This window comes from Somniosus microcephalus, chromosome 1 (assembly GCF_052327205.1).
Source record: "Somniosus microcephalus isolate GS21.2 chromosome 1, FLI_Smic_1.0, whole genome shotgun sequence".
Classification (NCBI taxonomy): domain Eukaryota; kingdom Metazoa; phylum Chordata; class Chondrichthyes; order Squaliformes; family Somniosidae; genus Somniosus; species Somniosus microcephalus.
The window spans coordinates 206,331,643-206,346,823 of NC_140987.1; positions in this window are offsets into that span (position 1 = coordinate 206,331,643).

Here is a 15,181-nt window from a genome sequence, read left to right on the forward strand (position 1 = left end):
AAACGAATAGGTAGCGTTGGGCTGAGGTGAGCCAACACTTCCTCTGAGGTGATCAATGTCTTGCTTTTGCGAAAGGCCTTCTTACAGTCCTCGCTCCACTTCCATGGTACTTCTTTCTGTAAAAGAGCATTCAGCGGGTGCAGCACCGTGGATAAATTTGGCAGAAACTTATGGTAATAGTTAATCAACCCTAGGAACGATCTCAACTGGGATACATTTTCCGGAGCGGGAGCCTTCACAACAGCTTCGATCTTGTCAGGTGACTTGTGCAGCCCCTCCTGGTCAATGACATGACCACAGTACGAGATCCGTTCCTGAAAGAACTCACATTTCTGGCGATTAACTCGAAGGCCATATTCCTTCAACCTGGTGAGCACCAGTTTCAAATTTGCAAGGTGTTCCTCATCGTCATCTCCTGTAATCAGGATAGCGTCCAAGTAACATTGAGTGCTTGGAATTCCCTGTAATACCTGTTCCATGGCCCTCTGCCAAATTGCCGGAGCCGAAGCCACTCCAAAAACCAGCCTATTATATCGATACAAGCCTCTGTGCGTGGTGATTGTGAGATACTGGCGCGACTCTTCCTCAACTTCCATCTGTAAGTACGCTTGCGCCAGGTCTATCTTGGTGAAGCGTTTCCCGCCAGACAATGAAGCAAAGATATCCTCAATCCGTGGAAGCGGATATTGCACCGTGTGAAGCACCGGATTAACTGTGATCTTGAAGTCTCCACAGATGCGGACCTTCCCCGGTTCCCCTGGCTTGTTACTCGATGAACGCTTCATGACGGGCACAATGGGCGTGGCCCACTCGCTCCAGTCCACCTTAGACAGTACTCCTGAACGTTCCAGCCCTTCCAGCTCAGCTTCCACAGCGGGTCGTATCGCATACGGTACCGTTCTGGCTTTGAAAAATTTTGGGTTTGCATGTTCTGCAATCTTGATTTTTGCCTTAATTCCTTTCAGTGTTCCCAGTCCCTGTTGGAACACCTCTTTAGCCTCATCCAATATTCTGGACAATCGTTCAGGTTTGACATCTTTCTTTTCGGAATCTATCGTTATTGCGTTTAGGGAGTGCCAGTCCATATTTATTTTCCTGATCCACTCCCGACCCAGAAGTGGTGGACCTCCCTCAGGTAGTACATATAAGTCCATTCCTTGGTGTTCTTTGCCCTTGTGTATCACCTTGACTTTTATCTTTCCGATGGGGTATACTTTTTGCCCCGTATATGTCTGCAATACTATCTCCGTATCCCGTAGGGGAATATGTTTGAATAACTTTTTGTAATCTTGCTTATTCATGACCGTCAACGCCGAACCGGTGTCCAATTCCATCTTCACTTGGACTCCTGCTATCTGTAGTGTTACCCAGATAGTTTGTCGGTCAGCTTCCTTACTCACGTTGTGAATTCTCAGACTACCCAGTTCCTTGCTGTTGGAGTCTGAATCCGAATTCTGTTCATCCGAACTCTTCTCAGCCACCTTATGTACCTTTCTGCACTTTTCCTGTGGTGACTTTTTGTTGCTGGTCTTCTTCCCTGACCGGCATACTTTAGCTATGTGACCAAGCTTGCCACATTTTCTACATTCCTGGTTTTTAAACCAGCATTGGTTCTTATCGTGTGTTGTCTTCCCACAACGATAACATTTCGTTGTACGCGAAGCCATTTGATCTACGCTGAGTACCGCTGCCTTCCGCTGCATTTCCGCGGTGCCTCTCGCTGCGGCTTCATGCGATGCTGCAATAGTGACAGCCTTATCAAGTGTAAGATCATTCTCTTCAAGCAACCGCTTTTGTGTTCCTTCTTTCGACAATCCACACACAAATTTGTCTCTCAGTGCCTCTGTCAGGCTTTCCCCAAACTGACAGTATTTTGCTAGCTTACGCAGTTCAATTAAATACTCCGCGTTGCTTTCCTCTTTCAGTTGCGTTCTCGCATAAAATTTAAATTGTTCCGCTAACATCAGCGGTGTGGGGTTCAAATGATTCTTCAGGACAGCAACAATATTAGCGAAAGTCTGATCCGCCGGTTTAGCTGGTGATAGAAGATGCTTCAATAGCCCGTATGTCTTCGCACCCATTGAGTTTAGTAAGGTTAGTGCTTTATCTTCATCTGATATTTTATTTGCCTTACAATATATCTCTATGCGTTCTACATACGTGGCCCAATCTTCAACATCGGGATCGAAATCGTTGATGTTACCACGCTTAGGCATCCTCGCGATCTTCTTGGGAAACAAAAGAATTATTTTTTTTTTTTTTTGTTTTATTTTCTCCCCTACTCACAGTCAACGTGGCCGACTTGCTGCCCGTCGCTGATCGGCTTACCACCACCGTGATAAAGGGATGATCACTGCCTGTTGCTGATGGAAGGCTTCGTGTCAGAATTCTTCCTTCTTCCTTTGCTCTGCAGACCCGAGTCTTTTCTCAGCAGAATGATGAGAGCGGATGCCTCCTCTCGACGCCCGTTAAACTGCCTTGGATGTATCTCTGCCGCAGGGTAAGATCGAACTCGTCGCCATTGTTAAGTCTGTGTGTTATATTGCGAATTACTACACAGACCACTAGAGTAAACTTTAACAGGACTTTACTGGTTGAAGGTCAGGGCGGAACTGCCCAATAAATCATTACACAGCACTTATATACCGGTGTGGTCACCACTGGTATTACAGTATACAGCAGCCAAGATAAAGTAGTGCAACCCTTAAAATAGTTCTCTTAAAGGTGGAACGGTTACATACACTACAACCACAAACTACAACCCATCCAAAATGCCAGAGCCTGCAGCTTCACTTGCATCGAGACCAATACCCTTATCACCCCTTGACGAAGGGTTTTGACCTGAAACGTTGACTCTATTTCTCTCTCCACGGATGTTGCCTGGCCTGCTGAGTTTTTCCAGCATTTTCCGTTGTTATTTCCCTTATCACCCCTGTCCACCTTATCAAAGCAATCTCCTCCAGCCAGATATCCCTGTACACATCAGAAAATGCTGGAGATACTCAGCAGGTCAGGCAGCATCTGTGAAGAGAGAAACAGAGTTAACGTTTCAGGTTGATGACCTTTCATCAGGTCATCGACCTGAAATGTTAACTCTGTTTCTCTCGTCACAGATGTTGCCTGACCTGCTGAGTATCTCCAGCATTTTCTGTTTTTATTTCAGATTTCCAGCATCTGCAGTATTTTCTTTTTGTGTCCTTGTTCACATCCTTTGATTTTCTGATATTGACCTATTTCTCACTAAACCTTTTGTCTCTTCCCTCTATATTCCACCATTAGTGCCCACTCCTTCAGCTGCTATGCCCTTGCCCTCTGCAAATTTCTCCCTAAGCAATTCTGCTTGTCACCACCCACCCTGCTTTCGAAGGCCTCTTTAAACATGCTTTCCTCTCCTTTTCCTTTTTGACTCCTCCTCTGCTGGGTGTCTTTTCTCACTCCAGTAAAGGGCTTTGAGGCACCTCTCCCCACTCGTGTTCAAGCTTCAATGATTCCAACCAGAAATCCATAGCTCTAGTTGCTTTCTTTATTCGTTGACAAAATTCATCAGTGTAACATACGTGCACTTGGCAACAATATAAAGGCTGAAGAACTTGTAAGTTTCTTTCCAGAGGTTCTCTGAAATGATGGCAATCATTAACCTTTCTCTATACATTACTTTTATTGGCTTTCTTACTTTTAGTATGAGATGAGAGCTTGGTTTCACTTCAAGCTATCAACATCAAAATTTTACAATAGTTCAAGCTTCGGAAGAGACAGAAGTAACCATGCAGATATAAGCAGTTTAAGTTCTACACTGTTATTTTTAATTGACTTCAATGGATAGTAAAATCAGGCAGGGTGTAAAATAGGCATCCGATACCGTCCCATCAGTTTCCCACAGAGCGGACCAGGTTAAAATTACCCCCAGAGATTTCTATTGCATTAAGCAGGCAGCTCCTGCCTAATGGAGTTTGACCTTTGTGGGTACATCTCCCTGGGGGTAAAATTTAACTTTGGTGGGGGCACAAACCTGGGTGTAGTGGATTGGCCGCCCGTTATATACCCTACCCAATTTTCCTTAACCGTTGACTTGAAGGGAAAGGAAATTTGCACAGGGTGTATAACAGGTAGCTGATATGCCAACGCCCACTTTGCGCCCCCCCCCCCCGCACATTGAAGTTGAATTTCACACCCTCTCCTCCTGGTCTCTTCTGGTTCTGCCATCACATCATGCAAGCAACCTAAAGAAATTCAAGGCCTTGGTACTGATGTGACAATTCATTTCTCAGATCAGCTATATAGGAGAAACCAACAGTCACAAAATAACAGCTATATTCACAGCTTCTGAAATATTCAGGTGATTATTATATATTCGTACTGTGCTTTTAAATTGACGTACTGTTTCTCTTAGGACCCCAGCTAATACACTTTTGGGAGTGTTGAACTCTGCATTACATTGCTACATCTCAAACTCATTTATACAATTCTGGAAGGTCTGCTGGCAATTTGCAGCAGAGCAGTGCCATTTAACAGGATACAATCCAAATAGTTGTGGCCATTGAGCTCCCATATGATTTTGATAAAGGATTCATTTCCTTTTAAAAGGATGGGCATTCATCTTTTCTACAGGTTTCAGCATTGATGGCCCAACAATTGAGTTATTTGCAAAGCTGAACGCTGAGTTCAATAACTGGTATTGGACCTGAAATTGCAGTTGGAGGCTTCCCTCAGGCGAATGCGTCCGATCTGCAAGTAAACACCGCACCTACCTGGTGCCTCTGTATCTTCGGACTCTTGCAGCCCTGGGCCTGCGTAAAGGCCCACGTATCCCAGGGACGCAGGCAGTTCACAAGCATCCCTGGGATCACGTGGGCCGGCCCAACCAATCAAAGAGGGGGATTATGCTTATGGGAATCCCCATGAGTATGAATAGGAATCCCCTAACAAACACACTTTCAAACAAGCTAAATAAAAATAAATCACCACGGGCTAGATTTTCAGTATAGACAGTTTTGGGGCGCTAACCTTAGCGCCCGCCCGAAGTTAGCGCCCGCCCCAAAGTAGCGCCCCGTTGCCGGAAATTCAGTGGCTTCGCCCTAAGAGAGTGGTGGAGCGCTAAAAGAGGCGTTCCACTCCTACCTTTAGGCGCTAAGCCGGCGGTCCAGAGGGATAGCGCCCAGGCGGGGCGCAGCGCGGGTGCGGTCATTTTTGCACTGACAGCAGACCCCGTGGTGCCGACCAGCTGTTAAGGGGGGAAGGGACGAATTGGTCTGCTGCCACGCCCTGCACACTGCAGCCTTGCAAAGAGGCCTCAACACTGCTGCTCAGCCCCAGGGAGTCATGGCAACGCCAGAGAAGGCCCGTCAGCGTGCCCTGTGCTTCTCAGAGGGTGATCTGGACATAATGGTCACAGCTCTGGAGGTGAGGCGCAAGATCTTGTTTCCAGAGAGTGGGAGGAATCCAACCCACCATGACTACACCAAAGCCTGGAAGCAGATCGCCCAGAGGGTGACGTTCACCGGCGATGCCCCCAGGACCCACAAACAATGTCGTAAAAAATACAACGATCTGACCAGGATTGTGAAGGTGGGTAGCCTTTCCAGTCTCCTCCTCATTCTTGCATGTACACCTGACATGATGGGCAAAGGGAGCTGAAAGTCCTATTGGCCAGCCCTCAGCCAGCAGCATTGGGACAGTCATGAGCATCAAATGGCCATTCGGCACTCTACACTTTGGCCAAGCTATTCCACCATGGGAGGCAGTGCACTCTACATCAGGGCTTCACTCTGTCCAAGCTATTCCACCATGGGAGGCAGTGCACTCTACATCAGGGCTTCACTCTGTCCAAGCTATTCCACCATGGGAGGCAGTGCACTCTACATCAGGGCTTCACTCTGTCCAAGCTATTCCACCATGGGAGGCAGTGCACTCTACATCAGGGCTTCACTCTGTCCAAGCTATTCCACCATGGGAGGCAGTGCACACTACATCAGGGCTTCACTGCGCACTTACAGCCCGTCCTTTCTCTTGCAGGCTAAAGTAGCGTTTAATCGCCAGGCCCGTGCCAGGGGTGGCCGCGCCAAGCTGCAGAAGCTCACTCGGCTGGAGGAGCGCGTGTGTGTGCTCATGGGAGCCCGTGTGATTGTCCCCACAGCGTGCGGTGTATCCGACCCTCCACTGCCCGGCAATGGTAAGGACCTCGGCTTTTGGCCCTCTCGCGTCGCACTGGCCCATCCGAGCTACCTCCTTTGCCACTGTCCCAACAATGCGCTGAATGCCACCAGTCCTAACTCCCTCGCTGACGCTGTCTCCTCACTCTGAAGCTACTCTTGTGCATTCCTGCTTTCAGCTGGTGACGACCAGGACCCTGAAGCTGCCAGTGACAGCACCTCCGACCAGGAGGAGGAGGAGGAGCAAGCCGGACCTTCGGGGGAACAGTCACGTCCCGCAGGAGAGGAGGAAATGCTTGACACCTCCTCACTGGACGAGTGCCTGGAGGAACTGTCGCAGGGCAATGCAGCTTCTGGGACCAGTGGCGTCCAGCCACCCAGCAGCCGTGCGCATGGCCCGCGGCCTTCCCCCCAAAGGGGGGAAGGATCAGAGGGGAGTGCTGCTGCTCGGCACACTCGCCGCCACCAACGCGGCAAGGGTCCCCTAGTTCGGCCCCCTCCTCCCCAGCGGGAGAGTCGCGACTCCAGTCCGGACACCTTCACTTCGGAGGAGGTGCGGAAGCTGGATAAGATGGCCGAGGACTCGGACCGGCGCCACACGGAGCTCATGAGCGTGGTGGGGTGCATGCCTGAGGCCATCGAGTCGCTGGCGACCAGTGTGCGCGAGTTCGGGGCAGCAACTGCCGCGAGTGGCCGCATGCTGACTGATGCCGTCAAGACCCTGGCGGCTGTGATGCGCGCGCACACCAGGACCACAGGGGCACTCACTGCTGCCACACGCGCTGTCTCAGGCAGGCATCGCCAGGGCAGCCGCCGCGCTGGACCATCCCAGCAAGCCGCCCCTCGGCTGATTGCTGCGGATCCTGCAGTGCGGGCCCGGCCGAGTGCCACCGCGCCACAGCACCAGCCAGCGCATCCCAGACGCCAGCTGGCCCACATTGCGCCATCCGTCGCCGCCATTCCCCCACTGGGGCGTCAAGGGCAAGCGGCTGCAGCTGATGGTGGCCAGGCTCAGGTGCGCTACTCAGTAGACGGCCCCTCGAGGCCCAAACGCCGTGTAGGCCGCCCCCCAGCGGCATCTGGCGGAAGGGCATCTGAGCCTCAGGCGCCTTCCCCCAGCCTCGCAGCAGCCACTGGGCAGAGCTTGCGAAGGAGCAGCAGGCTGGGCAGGGGAGGCAAAAGGCTGGCCAAGGTCTCGCCCTCGCGGGCCACTTAGTAGAGGGTGTGGGCAGCTTTCCTTTAATATGGCAGTGGCCATCTTTATTTTGCCCATGGTTGTGTTGTTGGAGGGCTTATTTTTTGCGTTAGGCCGACGTTGAGGCCCGGTTTGAAGAAAGGTGGAGTGACTCCTCCCCAGTTTGTGGGAGTGAGTCGTTTGTTGGGCTTTTTGTGGGGCCCGTTTATTGTTTTTGGGGATTCATGTGGGAAGGGCTTTTCATTTTTGTGCAATAAAAAATTATCTTTATTCATGCAGTCTCCATGGTTGTTCTTCTTTGTGTTTGTTGGCTTCGCCGGCTGAGGGCTTGCGGAGCGGCTGCATTCATCTTCCCTCATGGCCCCTGGCCATTCCCTGACAGGGGGCTTAGAAGTACCGTGTAATAAGGTGGCGTCGTGTGGCCCTTGGCCCTGGTCGCTCCCTCCTGGGAATGTACTCCTGCTCCTCCTCCTCCTCCTCCTCCTCATGCTCCTCCTGCTCCTCCTCCTGAGGTGCAGGTCCAACGCCAGGTGGCAGTGCCTGAGTCCTGCGGATAGCCAGGTTGTGTAGCATGCAGCAAACCACCACAAATTGGGAGACCCGGTCCGGCGAATACTGGAGAGCTCCTCCGGAGCGATCAAGGTAGCGGAACCGCTGCTTGAGGACCCCAATAGTTAGCTCGATGATGTTGCGGGTGGTTTGATGGCTCTCGTTGTAGGCCTCTTCAGCAGCGGTCCTGGGCGCGCGGAGCGGGGTCATGAGCCAGGTGCACAAAGGATAGCCTTTGTCCCCGATGAGCCATCCTCTTGGGGGAGGCTGTGCCTGGAACATGTCATGCACAGTACTCTGCCGCAGGATAAAGGCATCGTGGCTGCTGCCTGGGAAGCTGGCATTGACTGCCATGATGCGCTGCTTGTGGTCACATACCAGCTGCACATTCAGAGAATGGTAGCCCTTCCTGTTGCGATACTGCTCGCCATGCTCCAGAGGGGCCCGCAAAGCCACATGCGTACAGTCAATGGCGCCCTGCACCAAGGGGAATTCCCCGAGTCTGGCAAATCCCAATGCGCGCTGATGCTGGCTCTCGAGGGCCATGGGGAAGGAGATGAATTGGCTTCTCCTTCTGAACAGTGCTTCGGTCACCTGGCGGATGCAGCGATGCGCGCCATACTGGGAGATGTTTGCTATGTCCCCAGCAGCGTATTGGAAGGAGCCGGTGGCATAGAAGTTCAATGCCACCGTCACCTTCACTTCCACCGACAGAGACGTCCTGCACCTGAGCTTTGGCTGCAGATCTCGGCGAAGCAGGTGGCAGATCTCTGCAATCACCTCCTTTCGGAATCGGAGCCTTTTAACACATCGCGTGGCACTCATGTTTAGGTAGGAGCGCTGCTGGCGGTATAGCCTGACTGGGTAAGGCCTATGTGGCCGACGCCTGTAGCCCCCTCTGCCTCTAGCCAGGGCTGCCCCTCTCACAATGCGTCTGCGAGCCCTACGGACATGGCGCTGCAGCTCCGCGTTGGCACCCCATGCAGGCCCCATCAAATCCTGGCAAACAGTCTAATTTCCAAATGGCCACTTGCAGCGCTATGGCCTGAGTCCAAAAATACCTGGCTCTTGCTGCTTGAAACCAGTTAGATATCCTCCTTGTTGTGTCTCCAGAAATGCGTTGCACAAGACTGTTTTCTGAAAAAAGGCTGGCCTTTATACTGGAGAGGACGTTCCCTTTAATTAGCGCCCCCCGGGGCCCGCGCTGGTTGTGTTGCGTTCCTTTTTCCAAACGCTCCGGCCGCCCACCGCACAATGGGGCGGTCCGACTGAAGTTTGGAATCGGGGCGGCCAAAAGGCGTTGCACGAGGATGTGACGTCATTTTCTGCGCGCGCATGCGGGCGGGCGCTAAACTTTGCGCCGGCGCTAACGGGCAACTTAATTTGGGGCGGCGCGCAAACTGCGCTGCGCCCGGGCGCTACACGCATAGCGCCCGGAAATCACTTCTCTTAAGGCGCTAACTGCTGGTGCAAGCGACTGAAAATCTAGCCCCACATGTTTAAAATTAATATAAATACACTTTAATTAAACATTTAAAACATCAATTTAAATTTTTGGAAAATAAGTTTAAACATTTTTAATGGGGCCAAAAATAACTTAAACTAATTTTTATTGATTTTTGAATGTTTAAATGATTTTTAAAAAGTTATTTTAATATTTATTTTCACCCTTATGCTGGTACAAGAAGGCCCTACCCTGCTTTTACTAGGCGTAAGGGTTTCGTGGGCATTCACTGGGCAGTAGTGGGCAAATAGCCCAACTCCACCAGCGAATGTCCATTTTCTTTGGATTTGTACGATCTGTCAAGCTGAAACTTGACAGATCGCAAGTTCCAGGTTTTCTTGCATGCACAGCTCGTGCGGAAACCCAGGACTTGCGGGGCACTTACGACCATATACGCTGTGCCTACGAAGTCATAGGCCCCGTAAAATTCAGGCCAATGAGTAAACCTCTCTAGATCTCATAACCTATCATGCCACCAAATACATGTTAGGCAGTTGACTGTCATGGAACACATTGCTACATACAGGCCATTAGGCCACCTGAACAATGATACTAAGCACTATTCTGTCAGAATTTGAACACTCCTCCACTAGAATACCAGAGAACCAATCTCTCCCATCTCCCTTCCCACCCACTAGTAAAGATGGATCGCACCGAACATTGCAACTCCAAAGCTCAACTTTTACCAGGTCCAAAAGAAAGCTGTAGCAGGGTCTCTAACAGCATCTGCTGTTCATTAGATTTGCCCTTGCACGTTTAGGTTTTTTAATTTTTTGCCACGGGAAGTTGCTGAAAGTGTGAGCTGATAATGCGAGGGAAACCAGGCATCTGGGGCCTGAGTGAACAGAGCCAGAAAGGAAAAGAAAAAAAAGTTTTTAAATTTAAAATTTAACATTTTTAAAATCTCCAACAATTAAAGCCTGAAGGAATGAGATTCCACACATGTAATGGTTCATTTTCAGTGTTAGAGAGGTTGATTGGCAGTAATTAACACTTAGCACATCATTAAAAAGGTGCTTAGACTTGAAATGACTTGCCTTAACTTTCTGTGGCGAGTTTAGTTTATATCTACCATGCAAATACGGCAACTTCACACCATTCAATGCATTTCAGTGGTAATGCAGACAGCCAGTTTTGTGAAGCATTCTTTCTGACAATTTGCTGTGCCTCCTAATTTGGTCGCATCAGAAAACTTCAATATCATTCCTCTTGTGCCGATGTCCAAATCATTTATGTAAGTGGTAAACACAAGAAGACCCAGCACAACCTCCTGGGCACACCACCCCTACCCATAGCCAGCCCATTCAAAAAAAACAATGAAAAATCCTGTTCATTTCATACCCATAGTTGGTAACACTTATTTTAAGAACAACATTCAGGGTGTTTTCCTTTCATTTAAAATATATTTTCGTACAACTGACTTAAAAAAAATTAAAATGAAATGCTTCCCAAGAACCAACATTCTTTTACGTTCATCACCCTGTGATGTGTAGTCATCCATATCCACAGATTGAATTCCCACCAAACAAAAATAATTGAGAACATCCCAGTGATTATTATGTACCAAGCCTGGAATGGCAACACATGGATATAAATCTGTGATTCTTCACAAGACTGTGAACTATCAGGGTCAGGCATCAAGTGGAGATTGGCCATTCCTCACCAGAAGAGACAAATTCTGTTAATTGCCCAACCCAAATATTTTAAGGAAAATATCAAGGGTTGTGCATTGTCTATCAGCTTGTGGTGGCGCTCAGTGACAAAAAAATACAGTCACAAGTAACACAAACACAATAACTATTTGCTGTGACAGCAAAATGATCATCACCTATTTAAGTTTATACCATATAATAAACTCAATATTATATCCTGAAAGTGCTTACATTTTTTTTCGATCTGTTGGAGTAAACAAATGTTGCAAGATTGAGTATAAAAGCTTTGGCAGCTTTTGTGAATTGACTTATCCATAGGGATGAGAATCAAATCCAGCCCTCGAGGTTAAAGATCGATGCAAAGTTCATTAACAAAGCTATTATCTGAATACATTCACACTAATCATATCATTGCCTGTGCCCACGTGTGCAACGTATGATGCCTGCTGACCACTAAACAGGTTCACTACCATACTTAATAGATATTTTTTGTAAACCATCAGTGTGCCCTTCTCTAATTAACATGTAGCCTCCAAATCCACTGCTCTGCATTCTGTTATTTACCAGTCCAAATAGCCAGCTTCCCAATCCTGATGGCCTCTATCCCTGTCGGCTCCTTGGGGTAGATCTTGACTTTAATCGATAGTTTAAAACAGGTGATAGCGAGTCGGCATAAAATCGGGAATGATGTCAAATGGGCTGCCGATTCGCGATCACCCATTTTACACTATTGCACAAAGTCAAGATCTACCCCCTTTTATGTTGCAAACACCCATTTTCATTGTACAGTGATTACTAAACAGGTGGCTCCCTCTCAAGTGTCAGCTTGGCTTGGTTGGTTTCTCTCTTCCCTCTGAATCAAGGGTTTGTGGGTTTGCGTACATAATGTAGGCTTTCACTTCAAATGTAGTACTCAGGGAGTCCTGCATTGTTGGAATGACAGTTGGAGTGACATCTTTCAGCTAAGACATTGAACTGAGACTTCCGCCTGTCCCTCTGTATCCACCCCAATCCCAACCCATTTTTCTGGGTTGGGGCTCATTAAGTATGTACGGTGGGCACCTGGCAGGGGGGATCCCACAGCTGCAGCATCAGAAGATCCAGCAAGGGACCTTAAAGGGGGAGGTATAACAAGAGCCATGGAACCACAAGGGGAGGATCATCAAGCTGACCATAGTGCTCCTAAATCTCCTAAGGCTCGGGTGCTCCTTGTGGTATGCAAGAGAGCCTTCAGCATATTGGCCCGCTGTGTCTTGCACAATATCACTATCTAGATAGGTTTGCAGATGGATGGGGCAGATGAGCAGGAAAAGTCTTCATTTGATGATAAACAGGCAGACAAAAGCAAGGAAGAAGCAGAGGAAGGAGGGCTGCTACAATGCCTTGTGGATAGCAATGCATGCAATGCATTACTTGCTCAAAGGTTCAGTTAAGCAGCTCCGTCTAGTTCCATGTAAACTGAAGCCAATCCCATTTGCAGTCATAGTCCTGGTCACTTCAGTCACCAGTCCCTGAACCCTGCATTGTATAACATTGAAAACATTCAGCCAAGTATTACATCAATGACTTTATAAGGTAGACTGATAAGGTGCTTGATAAACATTGCAGACCAAAGTGTCAACAGTGATGAAGCATTGGAACATGAGTTGGCCATTCAGTCCCTCAAGCCTGTTCTGCCATTCAATTAGCCCATGTTGATCTGTACCTGAACTCCATTTACCTGCCTCTGATTCATATTGTTTGATACACTTACAAAAATCTTTCAATCTCAGTTTTCAAAATTTCAACTCTCCACAGCCTTTTTAGGGGAAGAGAGTTGCAGATTTCCACTACCCTTTGTGTGAAAAATGCTTCCTGATTTCCTGATGAAGGTTTTAATATAGACCTTGGCCTTTTATCGTCTATCAATTCCTATGTTCCTACTGTATTAGGAGGTAGAATTTTACTGCAATGATGTATCTCTGCTGTCTGTCTTTTGTACCCTTGTGACATTCAGCATGCTCGAATGAGTAAGTGTGTTAAACAACTGCTGACTCAGAAGAATTACTATGGCTCACTGTACTAGTCAGCAGCCCGACAAATTTCAGAGGAACCAGTGTGCCCCAGATGTGCAGTCCACTTCGCTGAGCTGCAAATATTTAAATCAAATTAGCAGCTCAAGCCTACCAGTCCTTGTATAATTCATGCTGGGAAGATAGCAAGCTATTTTCACTATACATTCTCACATCTCATGAAATGCATTTGTTTTGAGACCATTGTACTGGGTCCAGATGATATACCAGATCCACCAATGCACCAGAATCATCCACATAACTGGTTCTGCCAAAGGCAAGGCAGCCACATCCAAGTACTCTTTGGCTGATTTATGTTTGGATTTTACACTGACATTATACTGCTACTGTAGTGTATGTGCCTTTAAGTCAGAACTACTTTTACAGCTCCTGTATACTGTAGTACCGGCAGTGACCACACCGGTATATAAGCTTTGCGCATGCCTCTGTACCCCCAGTCTAGAAACCAACCTCCTCCAGTAAAGACCTGTTCTTTGTTAATGTACAGCAGCCGTGTGATTATTTATCCACTGAGCCACGGATCTAGCAGTGGCGACGAGTGTCGATTCGAATCTACCTGCAACAAAAAAGAAAAAAAAAATAGTCGAGGCCAGGAACACGGGCGTCGACCACGACCAACCGCCCAGCAGTCAGGCAGAGATCCAACTTCGCAGGGGAGGCTGTGGAGAGCTGGGCTTGGTTCCCCAGCCACAACGAGCAGTAAGAGACCGACGACAGGTCCAGCGCAGACCCTTCCCGAGCAGCGGCGGCTGGAGCCGACCGACGGCGGAGAGAGAGCTGAGCAGCGTCGACGGGGTAAGACAGAGGGTGAAGAGCACAGGGCGCAGCCGGGGGTTGAACACCGAGTGGTGTCGAGAAAAATAAAACAAACTGGAGAGAGAGAGGGGAAGAGACAACCGAGTTCTAGACTGAGCAGCGTCGAAAAATATAAAAAGAAGAACGCGCAGAGCACAGCCAGTGCTCACGGGCTGAACAGGGTCCGCGGGGCGAAGAAAGGGGAGACACCATTGAGCCGCGGAGAAGAAGGAAGAGCGCGGGAGGTGCCATTGAGCCGCGGAGAAGAAGGGAGAGCGTGGGAGACGCCATTGAGCCGCGGAGAAGAAGGAAGAGCGCGGGAGACGCCATTTGTAGAAGCCGCAGCGGAGAAGAAGGGCGAGCGCGGGAAGGAAGGAAAGCACAGGAGACGCCATTTTGTGCCAGCGGAGAAGAAGGGGAAGCGCGGGAGGCGCCATTTGTGATAGTTAACGCACACCCAAGGATGCCGAAGAGTGGCAGTATCTCTACGTTCGACAATGAAGTCGAAGATTGGGCGACATATGTGGAACGTATTGAGGTGTACTGCAGGGCGAATGAAGTGCCAGATGCTAATAAAGCACTGGTTCTGTTAAATTCCATGGGTGCAAAAACTTATGGGTTACTGCGAAATCTAATAACCCCAGAGAAGCCGGTAAACATGAATTTTGAAAGCATAGTAGAAATCCTACAGGACCACTTAAACCCAACACCGCTGCTGATAGCAGAATGATTTAAGTTCCATAAAAGGAACCAACACAAAGATGAAAGCAATGCTGAGTACCTAACGGAACTGCGCAAGCTATCGAAACACTGCCAGTTTGGAGCGGGACTAGCAGACACGTTAAGGGACAAGTTTGTGTGTGGGCTACAAAGTGAAGGAACCCAGAAACGGCTTCTATCAGAAAAGGACCTTACGCTGGACAAAGCTTTCAGTATGGCAGTATCACACGAAGCAGCCGCAAGGGGCGCTGCAGAGATACAACGGAGACCGCAAGAATATGGCACCAATGAAATGTCCTATGGAACAGGGAAGTGCTATCACTGCGGCAGAACAACACATGACCAGGAAGATTGTTGGTTCATGGACCAAGTGTGCAGACAGTGTGGGAAAGCAGGACACATAGCAAGAGTCTGCAGGTCTGGGAAGAAAACCAATAGTAAGAAATCTCCACAGGAGAAGTACAAAAAGGTACACCAGGTGATGGACAGTGGTTCAGACGAACAGAAAAGTGACACAGACTCCGGAAGGAAGGAGCTGGATTGTC